This window comes from Macaca thibetana, chromosome 3 (genome assembly GCF_024542745.1).
Source record: "Macaca thibetana thibetana isolate TM-01 chromosome 3, ASM2454274v1, whole genome shotgun sequence".
Taxonomy (NCBI): domain Eukaryota; kingdom Metazoa; phylum Chordata; class Mammalia; order Primates; family Cercopithecidae; genus Macaca; species Macaca thibetana.
Genome location: NC_065580.1, coordinates 42,733,171 through 42,752,371, shown reverse-complemented (window position 1 = coordinate 42,752,371; position 19,201 = coordinate 42,733,171). Strand labels below are relative to the sequence as shown.

The 19,201-nt window shown below is 36.6% G+C and overlaps 1 long non-coding RNA gene across 4 annotated transcripts in view; it reads right to left on the bottom strand.

Annotated features, from left to right (window-relative positions):
- Window positions 1–19,201, bottom strand: part of LOC126951209 (uncharacterized) — a 267,072-nt gene that overhangs the window by 219,840 nt on the left and 28,031 nt on the right. The gene's annotated exons all lie outside the window — the stretch shown is intronic.

The window sequence follows — 19,201 nt, the reverse complement described above, 5'->3', positions numbered from 1 at the left end:
ATTAGGGAGGGAGTGACCTGATTTTCCAGGTGCTGTGTGCAATGGTTTCCCTTGGCTAGGAAAGGGAATTCCCTTACCCCTTGCACTTCCTGGGTGAGGCGATGCCTTGCCCTGCTTTGGCTCTTGCTTGGTGGACTGCACCAACTGTCCTGCACCCACTGTCCAACACAACCCAGTGAGATGAACCCAGTACCTCAGTTGGAAATGCAGAAATCACCCGTCTTCTGCATCACTCATGCTGGGAGCTGTATCCTGGAGCTGTTCCTATTTGGCCATCTTGGAACCCAATCCCTGCATCTGTCTTAAATCTCATAGTCTCCCCCTTTTCCTCTTAATTCCCACTAAATTCAGCCTCCAAACAAAATTTGTATAGTTCCTCACCTTTCTCTCCGTTCTTTTGCTTTCTCCTCAAGTCTTTCTTTTTTCCCCCTTGAATAAATCCTTCTAGTGCAAATACCCCTTCCTTGCTTCCCTTTCCCCATTCTCTGATCTTATGGCACAGAAAGTGAGGAACCAAAATGGCATATTCAACATATCTCTTAGAAATTACAAAGATCAAGCTAACAAATTCAGACTTCTCTTACAGGCGTGGTCAGAGGGAGAAGGTATAGAAGTACTTGTAACTTATTTTTTTCTTTCTAATTATTTTTCAGTCCTAAGTACATGTATTACATACTAATTTCTGAGTCCCTTTCTAATGTCATTTAACCAAGTTTCTTAAAGCATCACACACAGTTAGTCCTATACATGCAATTATTTGTTGACTTTATAATGTTATAAGTAAAATTGCTTCCTGGCAAAAATATATCCTCATTTCAGGTAGCAAGTTCCCTGTTAGAATGAGGTATGTATTTCCTTTCCAAGTATTATTATACAAAAATATAGATACACTTAGAGGAATAACACATTAAACAACTATCAAACGTTTACATTCAACATATGTGTTTCTGCCCTGGCAGGTTCCTGGCATCAGACAGTGCCTGTAATGGAACTATTCCTAAAAGTGGAAGGGCTGATGGCATTGTACCATCATAGGTACAATGTATGCTGTGGAGTACAGCTGGGAAGAGTGTGTTTGGGGTGGAAGCAAAAATCATAAGGTACAAGAATGCTAGTTGAGGGGTAAGACACAAAGAGTAAGCAAGATGCCCCCAAAATTCCATTTCACAATATTGCTTGTAGTTACCCTTATCCATTCATCAAATAATTAAGGCGTGAACAATATACAATTAAACAATTTTGGCAAAAGGTGAGTTTCTGTTATTATACAAAGGCTTAACTAATAATGTGAGTCAAAGTTTCACACTATGAAACACTAGAAAACAAAACAGACATTCACACACCTTTCTCAGACAGTTTCTATCTTGGTGCCTGTATTAATATACGAAAATAATGTGCTTCCCCTTTACAGCCATGAAAATCATATTGAAAATGATGCATACTAAATGAAAAGATACTGTGTCTTTGAAGAATCAGGCCATAAACAAGACTTCTTTTGACATTCACTAGAAAAATCTCAAACTCATGAGGACCTTTTTCCAAGGCCATCGTTTAAGTAACGCAAATTTGGAAATACATGAGAGGAAATAATTTGTTAACCAGCTGTCTTTCTTAAACATCCCATTAAACAAATTAATCCATACCAAAGGGCCTACCATACAAGGTCATAAATGAAACAAGTCTTGCATTTTTGTCACTAGGACAAAAGACACAAAAGAGATAAAATTCTGGGAACAAACTATCCTGTTTAAATTCTCACAAATACTTTCTGATTAAAATTTAGAATAGAATGGATATCAATAGTACTCAGTCATTTCTTTACATCAACTATATTTAGAATAAGACAAATAATGACAGATTTTATAATGTTCATATGGATTGCATTGAGATCAGGCAGCTTGGAGAGGTTGGCTTTATGGACAAATATTCTATGATTCCACTTATATGAAGTACCTAGAGGAATCAATTTATAGAAACAGAAAGCAGAAGGGTGGTTTCCAGAGGCTGGGAGGAAACGGGAAAGGGGAGTTGTTTAATGGGTATAGAGTCCGTCTTGGAAGATGAAAGGAGTTTTGGAGATTGGTTGCACAACAATATGAATATACTTAACACTACTGAATTGTACATTTAAAAATTATTAAGATGGCAACTGTTTTATTATGTGTATTTTACCACAATTAAATTTCTTTAAAAGAGAGAAAAAATATCTCAGTTGTTTCCTGTAATATTCAGATAGAATTCTGGAGGAAAGATCGCCTAGGTCCTTGTTACATTAGACCCTTAAAGATCCCGTCCCTCCTTACCTCTCCCTCTGATGACGTCTCCCTTCAGCACTCACACTCTGTACCCCTAGCTGTACCAGAAAGTTCCTAGATGGCAGTTTTTTCCTCAAACTCTGACTCCCAGAACATATGCTACCTTTTCCCCCTGGAGATGATGGGGGATTTACCCTGAAGCTAAGGAAGCTAAGACAACAGGGCACTTCACCACCACTCTCTTCCAAAGCTATGACTTAATTTTTTTCATTTTATTTTAAACCACTCCCTCTCTCCCCACACACACACAAAAATTGTATAAGCTTCAGACCCCACTAAACTTGGATCCACATCTGCCAAGGTATCCTATATATAGGTAGGATATCCCTTCCTCCAAGATGTAAGCATCCTGTCCCCAAACCCCTCTTGGTGATGTGTGTATTGTCACATTGTTTACATATTGTCACAGACAGTGGATTGTACTTATCAGCCTTCCAAACCAAGCTGTTTGTTTCTAAGGAAAGGGATTTTATTTGTCTCTCTACTTCAGTTCCTGAAACATAGTATAGGATAAGTGTACATAAATTGATTTAAGTCAATTCACGAACTGACTTAAGAAAGTTAGCAGAAGAGTCAGGACTAAAATTGAGTCTTTAAGTGATGGGTACACAAAGGCAGACAGAGTGGTATAATGGCCATTGGAGACTCAGAAAGGGGAAGGTAGGAGGAGGGTGAGTGAAAAAAAATTACATATTGTTTACCAGGTTCACTGCTCAGGTGACAGGTACACTAAAATCTCAAGATTTCGCCACTGTATAATTCATTTAGGTAACCAAAAATCACTTGTTCCCCAAAATCTATCAACATTTTAAAACTCTTTTTAAACAATTAATAGAATAATAATAAAATCGAGTCTTCAGTATTTCCCCTACCCCTAACTCATCTTTTCTTGTTTGCCTAGTTAAGGGCATACAAACTTCCCTCTTAGAAATATAGGGATTTGCTTGCTATGCAAAGTAAACATTAAACAGGTTTAACTTGACAGTTCAAGTTTTATGAAACTAATCTTTACGTTGAGACACTGAAGGCAACTTAATAAAAACAGGGATTTAGATATGAATAAACTATGTACAAACTTGACATCCTACTTGAAGAAAAAGTAAAAGTTGGGCTTAGTATTTCTGTCTGCACACTGTGCAAACAATTCCTAAAATACAAATCATGCCTCTAAAGTGAAATAAGGAAAAGTTCCTCATACTGAAAAGCTCTCCTCAGAATGCATTTTAGATCCACAAAAACTTAAGGAGAAAGTCATGTGTAGGTATTTCTGTGTGCTTACACAGGATTAATACTTTTGAATCATTAACAAGTCAAATTAGTAAGAACAAAAATAAACATATTTTGTGTGTCCACATTTTGCTGTTTTCCCATGCATTATTTTATTTTAGCCTCCTGATGTCTCTATGAGGTAATTATTATTATTATTACTATTATTATTATTATTCCCATTTCACAAGCTTTGAGAGAATAAATCAAGTGTCCCAGGTCACCCAGTCAGAAAGGTATTAAGCCAGGACTGGTATTCACTGCCTGGCCTCCAAGTCAAACCCTTTCACCATTAAGCTGCATTATCTCTCTTTTTTTGAAATTATCTTTTCCAAAGGCCATTTACAGTCCAAGACAAAGCAGTGAGGCCTGCTGGGGCATCAGGGCATTTCCCTGAGCTCACAAAGGGATAATGAGAATATTCAAAAAGATCACCCTGCTAGAGATCAGTAAGAAAACAATAAATTTTATGTACTTAAAAAATGAATCATGCAGATATTGCCTGAGTTGCAATCAACTGTTCAGGCTAGATGAATTTTGTGAAACAAAATTCTTGGGACTTTAGCTTGTGTATAGATTATAGTTAAGTTGATCCCTGAGTTTTGATTTATGGGTATATTTTATTTAGAATCACAATTGTTTTTATAATACAACAATAACAAAACTGTCACTCTGAATAAACAGGAATATATGTTTATGTTGTACAGTAACTTGTTCCAAGGAGTTATTAAAACTATAAACCAGACTTTACAGAAGGCAGAGGCAAGAGGAAAGCATGTTACTATCTTATCCTGCAGTGCAGATGAAGATATCAAAATGGGGTATTGTCTGCCAGGTGTATTGTAAACTGTGATTGGAAAAGGAGACTAAATAAGGAATCAAGATATCATGCCAATGCTTTAAAAGAAAGTGCTTTTGTTTTCAATATTTTAAGATTATCAGAGGGAAAACACTGAATTAAAATCCATGCTTAGTTCTTATATGCTTCTTCAAATGTCCCAAACCATGTGTTTGCCTTTCCTATTTGCTATCTCAGAGAGTTTTGAATTAGAACCACTTTCCTTCCTAAATGTAAAGCAGTAATAAAATGTTAAACTGCAGAAATGAAATGATTATATATGTATATGTATATAACATAGTTCCAGTAGTATATTACTGAAAACATGAAAGCCTAACTAGATAATTTCTGGTACAATATATTTCTTTCATTGCACATGTACCAGGAAGAAAATCAAATTCAAAAGGAGTAGTGCAAGATGGTGGACTGAGCACATTTGTTTATCCTCTTTTCTTCTCTAGATCTTTTCAAAAGTAAAGAAATAAAGAAAACATAGAATCACAAAAATGAAAGAACTGGAGATGGACTATCAGCAAGTAAGAGTTTTAAATTACAGGAGGCAAAAAGTAGAATGAGGTGGGATAACTAGTGAAGTTATCCAGAAAAAAAGTCACAGCCCAGAATGTGTTCATTTTCAACTCTTGAAAGTCAACCTACGTATACATCAGAAAGGTGTTAATTATGGGTGTAGAACAGAATGCAAATGCTTTTAAACTTGACATGTATACATGAAAGTATAAGTGATGTAAATTAGGAGATGGAAACAAGGAAGAAAGTTTAAAACAAGAGTTTAAATTAGTTTAAATCACTAGTGTCCTTTTATGGACTGAGAAGCCTAGAGATATTGTCTTATCGGTAGATACACAAATAGCCAAGAAGTCATAAAGTACTGCAAGAACAGTGCCATAACAAAGCTGGAGGGTGACGGTGGGGGTAGCAATGGTGTGGAGGACATAACACTGCTACATCTCCATCTATTACATCAGAAAGTCAATAAATTACACCAAAGTGCAAAATTAAGAAATAGTAGCATAGTATACATAGCATGTAGATTTACGAAGTTGAGGTATGAAAGAAGTTTAAGACAGAAACACTTAGAGAAAAAAAAAAAACTGTTGTCTCTGGGAAACAGAATTACATGTAGGAGAAGATGGGGCAAGGAGCTAATGTTATTATAAATTCTTCCATATTTTATTTTTTAATGGGCATGTATTATGTTTGCAAAATTCTAAATGCATATAAGAAAAAATAAAAGCCTTCAAACATCTCTATAGATTCAGCAAATCCATTTACATTTGATATGCGTGGTGGGGAAGTAACGCAAATGCCTGAAAAATGCAGAACCTGCATAGAAAGAATGCAGAAGTTCCTGTTTAGCACTGTGTTATGACATGGTGATGTCTGTTTCTATTCCAGCCAATAAATCCTGGCAGTTGGTCAATTATTACCCTGTTAAAAGGTCTGGAATGGAAGAATGGATTGTATTTTTCGTAAAAAGCTTGCTGACAAGACCAGAGAGAGTTTCCACTGGCAATTCTATTTCACAGTCCTTTCCCTTCTTTGGGCAACACAGATGATGGCAATGGGCAACCACATGGCCTCTAAAATCTTTTCCTTCACTCCTCTAAGTACAAATCTCTACAGCACAGAAATGCCCTGGAAAGTTCTGTGCTTCTGTGATTGGTAGGATCCCTTGGACATGTTTAAGAACTATAGCAGCATAAATAGCTTGATTTTCCAGAACACAGCAGCTTCATGATATAGCATCTACTAATTTAAGATAAGATGGTTTCACAGATCCAAAAAGGTAGAATAGTTCTAGTGATTCATCGAGTTAATTGGTCAATTATTGCCAATTTGAATTAGTCAGAAATATGCGTGCGTGCGCACACACACAACACACACACACACACACACACACACGACAAAACAAATCTCTGCATAGTCCAGTTTTGTTCCAAAAGGAAATAATCAATCCCTAAAGCAACAGAAATGTCACCAGCCTGTCAAATCCTGGGTAGCACTCAGGCCTCAGAGAGTTAAATTCACCCCATATTAAGAAGGCATTAATTATTATTACAGAACAGAATGTAATAATATTACATTATTAATATACCAAATAACATTACAAATATTATTGCAGAATATAATAATATTTAAATTGATATACTGAACCTATAGAGAATATTATATAATTATTATTACACAACATTCTGTTTATTAGGTAAAAATGTTAATGATATAATTTGGAAGATGCAGTTCTCCTAAGTGTAGTTCTCAGATTCCCAAAGCACTGGCCAGGAAGACGGCTACAGCTTGCCTACAAGTGACACGTCTAAATGAGACCCAAGTGACTGAGTTAACAAATTCTTGTGACTATTGGCTGTAGGTGAATTTATGAGCAAACATAGGCAGCCTAGCATCGGAGGTGTGTAGGATTATACCGCTTCAATTCCAAATCCATCTTTCTATGAGAATAATTCAGGATAACCCTCCCTCACTCTACTCGTGTTCCTCTGGTGTGTATCATCTCTGCAGCTGTGATTGGTCCAGAAAGCCTGCACACTCTTCTGTGGCCGAGAGCCAGTAGATAGGCTGTATCTTCTTCCAGCTATGCCTGGCCTGCCAGTTTCTTTTCTTTTTTTTTTTTGAGACGGAGTCTCGCTCTGTCGCCCAGGCTGGAGTGCAGTGGCGTGATCTCGGCTCACTGCAACCTCCGCCCCCCAGGTTCATGCCATTCTCCTGCCTCAGCCTCCTGAGTAGCTGGGACTACAGGCGCCCGCCACTGCGCCAGGCTAATTTTTTTTTGTATTTTTAGTAGAGACGGGGTTTCACTGTGTTAGCCAGGATGGTCTCGATCTCCTGACCTTGTGATCCGCCCGTCTCGGCCTCCCAAAGTGCTGGGATTACAGGCGTGAGCCACCGCGCCCGGCCGCAGCCTGCCAGTTTCTTATGGGCTTTTCATTGCCAGTCTCAGTTTTTGCTAATACGAAGCTACTAAAAGCTCATCACAAATTAATAATAACACATATCTGTCTATTAATTTAGAATTCATTTCATTTGATGTTGATGCCAAATCGGAGGCACAGCTCCCATAGACATGGCACACAAGCTTCACCAGATTTACAGACTCCCATTCCCACATCTCGTCTTTAATTCTGCCTTCCTGCTTGTCACTAGAGATGCACTCTCCATGCTCCCAGCTAAAGCCAATCAATTCTTCCACTTGTGCTGTAGACACATCTACTCCCTCTTTGTCAAGAATATCATTTCAGAGATAGATACCCCATTCTTCATGATGTGATTATTATTGTATGGCTGTATCAAAACGCCTCATGTACCCCATAAATATATACACCTACAATGTACCCACAAAAATGAAAACTTTTAACTTAAAAAAATTTTAAAGAACATTTTATTTCAGCAAGTTTCATCCCTCTCTCCTGCAGCATCCATTTTTCTCTCTATTTCCATTAAGCTACACATGTGCTACTATTTCTCCCATTTAAAAAAAACTTTAAAACCTTGTTTTTGTTCCTGTTTCTTTCTTTAGCAACCATTCTTGCTTTTCTCATCATTTATATCAAATGTTCTCAGGAAGAGTTGCTTTCTACTAAACCTACTCCAATTGTTTCAAATTCCTCTCTTTTCATTCTCTCCTAAATCCATGCCATCATGCTTCCAAAAATGTGGAGAACACCAATGAGCTCCCCTGGCTGATGCAATGGTCAATTCTCAGTTCTCATCTTACTGGAAATATCAGCAACACTTGTCACAGTCCTTCAGTCTCTCCTCCTTCGTGCCCTTTCTTCACTTGAATTCCAGGCACCTTGGTCTCCTGACTTTCTTCCTATCTCACCAAATGTCCCTTGCCAGTCTCCTTGACTGTTTTTTTCCTTTACTGTTTTTTCTTCTTCTCCCAGACCTCCCAACATTGGAGTACCCCATGGCTCAACTGTTCTTCCACTTCTTTAATTCTGTTCAATCCCTGGTGATTTTATAATCTCTTTGACTTAAATACTATCCACATAGTCAACCTCTCTCAAATTTATATGATACAGACAGGCCTCTCACCTGGCCTGCTCCTGTATCAGAGTCCATATTTCCTTCCTCCTTGCAGTTAGGTGGCACCATATGAATAGCTTTGGCTTTGGTCACTGGGCTATGAGAGAAAGTGATTGGTGTCACTTCTGGACTGATATATCAGAAACCAATGTGTGGCTCTCCAGTTCTTTTATCTCCCTGCTGTGTAACCTGCAAGCCATATGTTTCAGGCACAGTTACAATATGGTGATGTTTCCATCAACTCTGATGCCTGAGTATATGTATGAAGCAGAGCTCCCAATACTCACGTTTGATATGTATCCTCAGTAACAAGAAATCCTGTGCTATGTTAAGCCACTCATAGTTTGGGACTTTTAATTATAACATAATTTAGGTTTTCCTTATAGATGTCTCAATCTTAACATGACAAATACTGAGTTTCTGATGTTCCTCCTCAAAACTTACTCCACCTTCAGGTTCCCTGTAGGAGTTGATGTCAGCTCTACCATTCTAGTTGCTCAGGTCAAAATATTTGAGTCCTTCTGACTCTTCAGTTCTTCTCACATCCCTCCAGTCTATCAAGGGATGCTGTTGGCTCTGCCTTGCAAATATATCTACAATTCAAGAACTTCGCTTGACTCCCAACCCTAGCACCCTAGCCTGTTCGCCAACATCATCTCTCTCAGATCACTCCAGTAGCCTCCTAACTGGTGTCCTTCCTTCCATCTTGCCCTCTATAATAAATTCTCAAGACAGTAGTCAGAGTCATCCTTTTAAAACTCAATTCAAATCATCTCCTTCCTCCTCAAACTTTTCCAAGTCTTCCCATCTCCCCCTGGAATAAAAGCAAATAACATGGTTTACAGAACTTTACATGATTAGTCTGTACCTGAGTCCTCATTATCTCTCTGATTTCCATGGCTTTCCCCTTGACTCCATTCTAGCCACGCTGGCCTACTCACGACTCTGCTGACACCAAATAATCCATAGGGCTTTTGCCCTGGTGACTCCCTCAGCCTGGAGTGCTCTTTGCTGGTGGCTGATCCTTTACATCTCTTGAATTTTTTCTCAGATGCCACCTACTCAATGGAGCCTACCCTGACAATTTTATTTTAAGCTGCAATAACCCTACTCTTCCCACCAGAAGCTTTCTGACTTTACCCTACTGTTCTTCCCCACATCACTTATTTATTGTGATGTTTATTTATTTATGTTTATTAGTCTCTCCTTACACATTTGTACCCCTTCTGTTATGAAACATAACTGCCTAGGACAGTGTATGTCCCATAAAAGAGCTAAATAAATATTTACTGGATTTATTAAGGTGGGCGAGGCAGACATGTTTTTATTTCGCAGGTAAAAATACAGACTCAGAGAGACAATGGGGAGACTTGCCCAAGATTGTTCAGTTAATAAGTGTTCAAAAAATAAATAAAAGCAGAATTTCCCAAATATTATAGTTTGTTTAAATCTTTTTGTTTTTTTGGTTTTTTTTGAGACGGAGTCTCGCTCTGTCGCCCAGGCTGGAGTGCAGTGGCCGGATCTCAGCTCACTGCAAGCTCCGCCTCCTGGGTTCACGCCATTCTCCTGCCTCAGCCTCCCGAGTAGCTGGGACCACAGGCGCCCGCCACCTCGCCCGGCTAGTTTTTTGTATTTTTTTTAGTAGAGACGGGGTTTCACCGTGTTAGCCAGGATGGTCTCAATCTCCTGACCTCGTGATCCGCCCGTCTCGGCCTCCCAAAGTGCTGGGATTACAGGCTTGAGCCACCGCGCCCGGCCAGTTTGTTTAAATCTTATTGTTTCATCCTGATACTAAATAAGAGCCTACCTGATACTAGATAAAAGCCTACCTGATCTGCATGTTTTTACTCTAGATTAACATGCCCGAATAACATGTTCTAGAAGTTCTATTTTACAGTCTTTAACAATTAAATTTATCAAAGAAGATCTTGATGTAGGTAGAAAAGAGCTTCACACAAATCTGAATAGTGTTATGCCTCAAATACATTCACATATTTATTTTTTGCACCATAATATAAATTGCTTATTTTGGAGGGAGCTACAATTGTCTCATAAGTTAACTTTCTATTCATCAAAGTTTCCACAAGGGATGGAAATAATAAACAACTTGGTATTACTCATTTGCGATCTGTGCTCGTAAACCATATGTGAGGATCATGCATCTGTTAAGATTCTGCTTTTATGATGCTTTTTTTTTATATCCAAGATTAAAGTAAAAAGCAAATGAAGATTTTAAATATGTTGGCCATATGCAAAAATGTATTTCAAATTGCTCATTAAAATTTTTCTCCACCCATATGAAAAAACTTGATTTATTTTACTTTACAGTTATTGCAAGACAAAATGAAAAATAAAAATAAACATAAAAAATATTTTCTTTTGTCAAAATTAAGCCAATGATAGCAAACAGTTAAAAAAAAGTAACATAACAAAATCAAATACTTGGGGTCTAACATGATAGAAACACCGGAAGAGAATTGGCTTTGCTGGCAAGACATGAGCATCACCCTCTGAAACTACAGTAAAAATGACTTAAATATAAACAAGTACCAAACTCTAAGAAACACTCATCCAGAATGTTGATTTTTATATTCTTGCATTTGCATTTCTAATAATGACATGAATTTTATCCATGAGACTCTGAATTTGGAGAACAAGGAGGCACATAATCATCTTCCAGAGATTCCAAAGCTGGCATTCTGTAATGTTCATGTTTATAACAGCTCTGTGTCTATACTCTTACAGTTGTAGTCTTAGCATGAATTTGAGTCACATTTATGAAGTTCTGTCTTTGAGCTAGACTCTGCATGACACATTATGAGCAAATATCAAAACATCCTTGCCTCAAAAACTGAAACTTTTGTGAAAACAGATATAGAAAAAATTAGCTGCAAAGTAAAGCAATGTGAAATTCAAAGGGCTTTCAGAGCACAAAAGAAGAGTGGATCATTTCTGACTTGAGAACCAGGGTAAGGCTCTAGTAATAAAGAGACATTTGAGCTAAAACAATTGTTTAATCCCAATCACTGGCATTTCATCAGATGCAACCTGATTTTCTATATGAATATGATTAATACAAGTTTTTCATTAGAGTCATGGGACTTTTTGCCTCACACAAACGAAAACAGATGTAGAGCCAAAGAAATGTGAATATTTTGACAAAGTTTTTTTTTTTTAATCAAGTATGTAATTATTGGCCTATGCAAAAGTGGGAATAACATGGTTCTCCTAGTTGTGCGGAAGTGTAAAAGTCTCAGTCATGCTACAGTCGGGGAAATGTTGACTCAGGTTATTGCACAGAAGCTGTTACAGTTTTTCACTTTGCTAAGTTATGTGGAATTTGTTTTCAACTCAAACCCATTTGGGATATTTTTTTAATAGGAAACAGATCTTTAAGAATTTGGGAATTGTACTAAAGAGTTCATGTTTTTTTCTAAAGGCAAAAAGGGACACTAAATCTTAAGCAGAAAAGTAAATTTGCTTTTCAGAAAAGTCAATCTAGTGGCAAAGTGAAGGGCAGGTTGAAAAGTAGAAATGCAACCAGTCAGAATATGATTTCAGAGATCCAGAAGAAAAATGTTGTGCATATGAATGCAATGACAGAGAGAAGAAAGAAGAGGAGATGGATTTGAGAGATTTTTAAGGTATAGAATTGGCAAGATCTAGTTACAGATCCAAAATAGAGAGTGACAGACAGGGAGAACCACATTTTTCTGATTTGGGTAATAAAATGTATGGAGTTTCCAATAGCAGAAAACACTGGAAAAAAGATAATCAAATCTGAGGAAAATGAGGGAAAAATTTAAGTTATTATGTAACAAAGCAAGTGAAAATGTCTTGTATCAGATATGAAAGTTATTATGTATAACACATCTTAAGAAATTCTAGCTCAAACATATAGGGAAGAGGTTGAAGTTCTTAGAATGAAAATCTTAATTCTCAATGTAAACTTTGAGCAAATACATTAATAGAGATTGTGAATTTTCTGCAACTGGTAATAAGGAAAGATAAAATTAATTTTTTGAAGAAAGCAACATCCAGCATTAAACACTAGGGGGGGAAGCATAGAATGCACAGAAATTATAAGTTAAAACAGAAAGTAAAAATTCTTGTCTAGATTAGCATATGGATTATGCAGAATAAAACAGAAGATTCTGCAGGAAATAAACTGTGAAATCTCAAAATTAACAGAATGACACCTCTCATGAATAGAGAAGCAAGAATTTTCAACAAACGTTAACCAGTCGAATCCAGCAAAATGTAATAAAGATATTACATTATGACCAAGTGGGATTTATCTCAGGGATGCGAGACTGACTCAAAATTTTAAAATCAGTCGATATAATTAACCACAGTAACAGAATAAAGAAGAAAATCATATTATTATTTCAATAGATGAAGAAAAAACACTTAATAAAAATTAAACACTATTCCCAGACTCTCAGAAAACTAGGAATAGAAGGCAATGTTCTCAATTTAATAAGGGACCTCTAAGGAAAACCCACAGCTGACATTGTAGTTAATAGTGAAATACTGAACACTTCCCCTTGGGATTAAAATAAGACAAACGCATTCACTCACATTACTCCTGTTAGTGTAGTACTAAAAGTACCATAAGGCAAGAAAAACAAATAAAATATAGACAGATTGTAAAGAAGGGAGTAGAACTGTTGCTATTTGCCAATGTTGTGCTTGCATATGTAGAATATCCTAAGGAATCAACACAACAACTCTAGAAGTAAAGAGTAAATTTATCAGGTTCTCTTAATTCAAGGTCAATTAACAAAAATAAATTGTATTTCTATATATTCAAAGCAAATAATTGGAAAATTAAAAAATTTAAGTTATCATATATAATAGCATCAAAACAATAAAACATTTAGGAACAAATTTAACAAAATATGTGCTGGATCTTTCAAACTGAAAACCACTGCTGAAAAAAATTAAAGATCAAAATAAATGGGGAGATGTACCATGTGTCTTGGTTGGAAGACTCCATGTTATTAAGATGCCCATTCTCCATAAATTGATCTACAGATTAAATACAATTGCGATTAAGAATTCTACAGACCTTTTTTAAGAAGCTAACAAGCTGATTCTCTCTCTCTCTCTTTCTCTCTCTCTCACGCACACACACACACAAACACACACACACACATCTTAGATTACATATATATTTGTGCAGAACATACATATATTTGTACATGCATGTATAAAGAATGTAAATAGTTGAAACAATTTTGAAAAAGAACAAAGTTGAAGTACTTATGTTACCAGATTTCAGGACTTAAAGCTACATTACTTAAGATAGTGAAGTAAGAATATATGTATAAATTAATGGAACAGAAAAGAGTGCCCAGAAAGAGACTCACACATAGATGTGCAATTATTTTTTTATAAAGTCACCAAGGTAGCTCAATAGGAAAGAAAATTCTTTTTAACAAATGGTGCTAAATTAACTGCCTATGCCCATGGAAAAATATGAACCTTACACCATAAATAATAATTACCTTGAAATAGACTGCAGACTTAAACGTAAAAGCCAAAACTAAAAAAACTTTTAGAAGAAAATATATAAGAAAATATTCAGGACTTTGGAGTAGACAAAGACTTTTTAGCAAAAATGCAAAAAGCATACACCATCAATGAAAATTGGTCAGTTGGACAAAATGTAAAACATAAGCTCTCTGAAAGGCATTATTAAGAAAACAAAATGGCAAGCCACAGACTAGAAGGAAATAGTCACACTACATATATATCAGACAAGATACATGTGTCAGAATTTTATTTAAAACTTTAAAGTTTTGGTCAGAAGATAAACAACCCACTTAAAAAAAACACACACACACAGGACAAGTACTAAGCAGATATTTCACACACACAAAAAGTTTATGAATCATCAATAAGGACATAAAAAGATGTTCATCATTAATCATAAGGAAAATTACATTAGTCCATTCTCACACTGCTATAAATATATTACCTGAGACTGGGTAATTTATAAAGGAAATTGGTTTAATTGACTCACTATTCCACATGGCTGGGGAGGCTTCGGGAAACTTGTAATCATGGCGGAAGGTGAAGGAGAAGCAGGCACCTTCCTCACAAGGTGGCAAGAGAGAGAACATGTGTGAAGGAGGAAGCGCCACTTTTTTCAACTGTCAGAGCTCATGAGAACTTACTCACTATCATGAGAACAGCATGGGGGAAGCCGTCCCTTGATCCAGTCACATCCCACCAAGTCCCTCCCTCAATAAGTGGTGATTACAATTAGAGATGAGATTTGTGTGGAGACACAGAGCCAAACTATATCAAAAATGCAAATTAAAACCACAATAAGATACCACTACACATCCACTAGAGTGGCCAAAATGAAAAATACTTACAATGCCAAATGCTGGCAAGAATGCGGAGCAACCGAAACTTTCGTGCACTGTTGCTGAAAGTGTAAAATGGTACAGATACCTGGAAAACAGTTTTGTATTTTCTTTGTTTTTTGTTTGTTTGCTTATTTGTTTGTTTGTTTGTTTGAGACAGCATCTCGCTCTGTTGCCCAGGCTAGAGTCCAATAGCATGTCATAACTTGCTACAAACTTGACCTCCCCAGCTCAAACAATCCTCCCACCTCAGCCTCCCTTAGTAGCAGGGACTACAGGTGCATGCCACCATACCCACCTAGCTACTTTTTTTATTTTTATTATTATTATTTTTTTAGTAGAGACAAAGTCTCCCTATGTTGCTTAGGCTGGTCTAAAACTCCTGGGCTGAAGTGATCCTCTTGCCTCGGCCTCCCAAAGTTCTGGGATTACAGGCATGAGCCACCATGCCTCGCCTTTTCTTCATTTTCTTATGAAGTTAAACATCTATTCATCATATAACCTAACAATTCCTTCCCCTGTTTTACACAACAAAAATGAAAACATGTATCTGCAAAAGGACTTGTACATGAGGCTTCATAGGAATTATATTTATCATAACCCAAAACAGGAAATAACCCATGTTATTTCAGTAAGTTATATCAATAATTCAATGGATAAACAAATGATGGCAAATTCATACAACAGAATAGTTCTGAGACATGTTCATGTTCTATGGACGCTTCTGTAAATTCATCCTCATTTAATAAGCATAATTTCTGCTGGAGTGGGAGCTATAAAATATGCTGCCCCTTAAATGATGTTGAAGAAATTTCCATGTTAACGATTCGTAATTAATTGACATGTTCCATACTCACTCATATTGAACCCCAAAGTTATGTTTTCATGTGCTAGTCTTTCTAAATCATTTGCTAAACAAATCAAAGAATCAGAGAGTATGGGATGTATGACAACACCTCATGTCATTATAGATATTTCAAGTATTTTAAATAGCTCTTGATCCTCATTAAAACTGGGAACACTGGAGACTTCTAGATTTATGCATTCTTTTTACTTATGTAACACAACTTTACTTCATGTCCTCTTCTTCACTGCTTCACAAACCAACCTGACATGTTTATAAACTTTATATTCCAAGGTATATTTAGGGAATATTTTATAAAGAGACACAGAATTGCACAGCACCTCACTCAAATGTTACTCATTAGACATATCTCTTCCCAGGCTCTTCGGACTCTCAGCAACTAGTTCCTCTCACAGTCTCAAACCCCCTCCTCCCCCCACCCCCAATCACCTATCTTCCCTCTCTCTCCACTCATTTCTCCCACCAGCAACTCCATCTCTCTGCTGGTCTCTTTTTTCACTCCTTTCTCTATCTCTCAGCATTTCTCATGCAGAACAATTGAACTCCCACTCCCCTTCAATTTTGAACTCAAACAATTGACCCTCTGCTTAATACTGCCTTAAGCATAATCCAAAAATGAAGATTTCATTTCAAAGTTCTCGAATTACCAAAACTTATTCTTTTTGTGGATAAAAGGCATTGTAAGTAACATCTCTATTGTTTGACCCTTATTTTAGGATAGTTTCATAATGCATAATTGATGCTCTAAAAATAGTTGTAAAAGTTTCCTCTAAATGCATGATTAAAATATGATTGCCTTAATGAAAAAAATCTCATGAATTTTTATTGTATTTTTAAAGTTTAACAACAAGGAAGATATGCTAAGCAAAAATATAACAATTTCTTACATGTGGAACATCTTTAGGTGTAAAACAGAAAAATATCACTTTCACGGAATAACTACTAGCTACAATCATATGACAATATTTTCTAAGGTGATATTGTAACTTTAAAAAGCCCAAAGATTTCAAATTAGCCAAAAATGTGTCAGTTGAGTTATTCATTTACAGTAAGCTTTCAGGTCTTAGGACATCACCTATGAACCAAAAATGCTGAGTCAAAAGCCTACCAAGTGACCCATCATTTCTTATCTTCTTTTTCCACAATAAGCATCTTTAGTCATTAATTCCGTAAGTCTAGAGGGAAGGAACTGATGCAAATGACTTTTAAAAGTAGAACTTTCTTCCCAATGAATATTTGAAGAAAGACCCCCACCAGCACTCAAAATTGCCAATCTCCCTAAAATTTGAAAAAGTGTTAAAAACATACATCTAAATACAATCATTATATTCACACAGGAATATACTTCCCTCTCTGTAGGAAAAGTAGAGAAAATCATCAATATTTTATCAGAATCTAATTGTTCAGTGAACCATCATTTCAACTGCTTGGGGAAAATGGAGAGAAGAAAGTCATGTTCAATTATTATTTGACACTAACATTACATACAAAACCAAAATAAGTTTAAGATAATAACATCTATAAGTATAAATGCTATATAAATACTAGGAAATATTTAATGTGTGTGTGTGTGTGAGAGAGAGAGAGACAGAGAGGGAGAGAGAGAGAGAGAGAGATAGGAGATTGTTTACTATGTGTCATAACTTTCAAAAAAAAATTCCTTTGGTTGTAGGGCAAATCTAGAGTGGAAGGATAAGAATCATTGCACTTCACTTCCTCCTGGATCCATCTGTCATCTTTGGCTTGGAGACAGGTAATTGTTTTCACTTACTCTGTGTTCCAATTCATGTTTCTCAGATCTTTAACACGGTATTTTGGAAAAGGCAAAACTATGGAGACAGGAAAAAGATCAGGGGTTGCCAGAAGTTTGAGGGGAGGGAAGAATGAGTAGGCAGAGCACAGAAGATTTTTAGAGCAATGAAATTATTCTGTATGATATTGTAATGGTAGATATGTGCCCTTATACATCTTTCAAAGCCCACAATAAGTAAAATCTAATGGAAGCTATGGATTTTAGTTAATGATAATATATTAACATTGGCTTATCAACTGAAACAAATATACAACTAACGCAAGGTCTCAGTAACAGGAAAAACTGAGATGAGAGGGTAATGTAGGAACTCTCTTTACTTTCAACTCATTTTTCTACAAACCCAAAACTGATATAAAAAGAAGTCTATTAATTAAAATTCAGGAAAAAAAACACTGATAAGAAAATACTTTTTAAAATGGAAGATGTGTAAAAAACATAAGTTAGGCCTTACTGAAGATTTCTGTGGGTCACTGAAGTGGTGTTTGCATAACATATTACATAGGAAACTTTCCTAAAACTGTCTTTGAGTGCATGTCCCTTTTTCATATTTTTATTTCAATAGTTTTGGGGGTACAGGTAGCTTTTGGTTACATGAATAAGTATTTTTGTGGTGATTTCTGAAATTTTGGTGCACCCATCACCCAAGCAGTGTACACTGTACTCAATATGTAGTCTTTTATTCCCCACCTCCCTCCCACCCTTCCCCCCAAGTCCAAATGTCCATTATATCATTCTTATGCCTTTATGTCCTCACAGCTTAGCTCCCACTTATAAGTGAGAACATGCAATATTTGTTTTTCCATTCCTGAGTTACTCCACTTAGAATAATGGCCTCCAGTTCCATCTAAGTTGCGACAAAAGACATTATTTCATTCCTTTCTATGGCTGAGTAGTATTCCATGGTGTATATACCCACATTTTCTTTATCCACTCATTGGTTGATGGGCAATTAGGTTTGTTCTGTATCTTTGCAATTGCGAATTGTGCTGCTATAGACATGCATGTGCATGTATCTTTTTTACATAACGTACACCCCTTTTTAAAAAAAAATTATTTTGTAGAGAAGAGATCTTGCTATGTTGCCCAACTGGCCTTGAACTCCTGGCCTCAAGCAATCCTCCAGCCTTAGCCTCCCAAAGTGCTGGGAATACAGGCATGAGCCATTGTGCCCAGCCCATATGTCTCCCTTTTTCCTAGGTCTGCTCCTCTCAGCAGCAGCTTAAATCTTTCCTTCTGTTTCTTTCCAACCTCACAGGCCCTTGCTAATTTTGCTCTTCACTTGTGGCACCTTTTTTTTTTTTTTTTGGTCATGAAAAGAAATTTAGACTTTCAGGCTTCCTGATCCAGCATGTTCATCTGTTATCCTGTTAACAGGATCACAACGAAAGCATGGTAGGTGAGTAAGACAAAGAGAGGGCTCTCCTCCCAAGGTAGATTATGGTTGGGTGGGAGAGAGGTAGCTGGGAAGGTTTGCAGGTCTGCCTTCATCATCACCACCTTACCACCTGTCTGAGGAGTGAGGAAAAAAGTTTCCAGAATGGCAACAGTGTGGCTGGGAGTGCCATTCACTTGAGATATAGGAGAGGAAATGAATTCCTGGGGGAAAGTGAGGGATTTGACCAGTATTCAATCTAACTATAATTTATCCCATACTACAGGTAA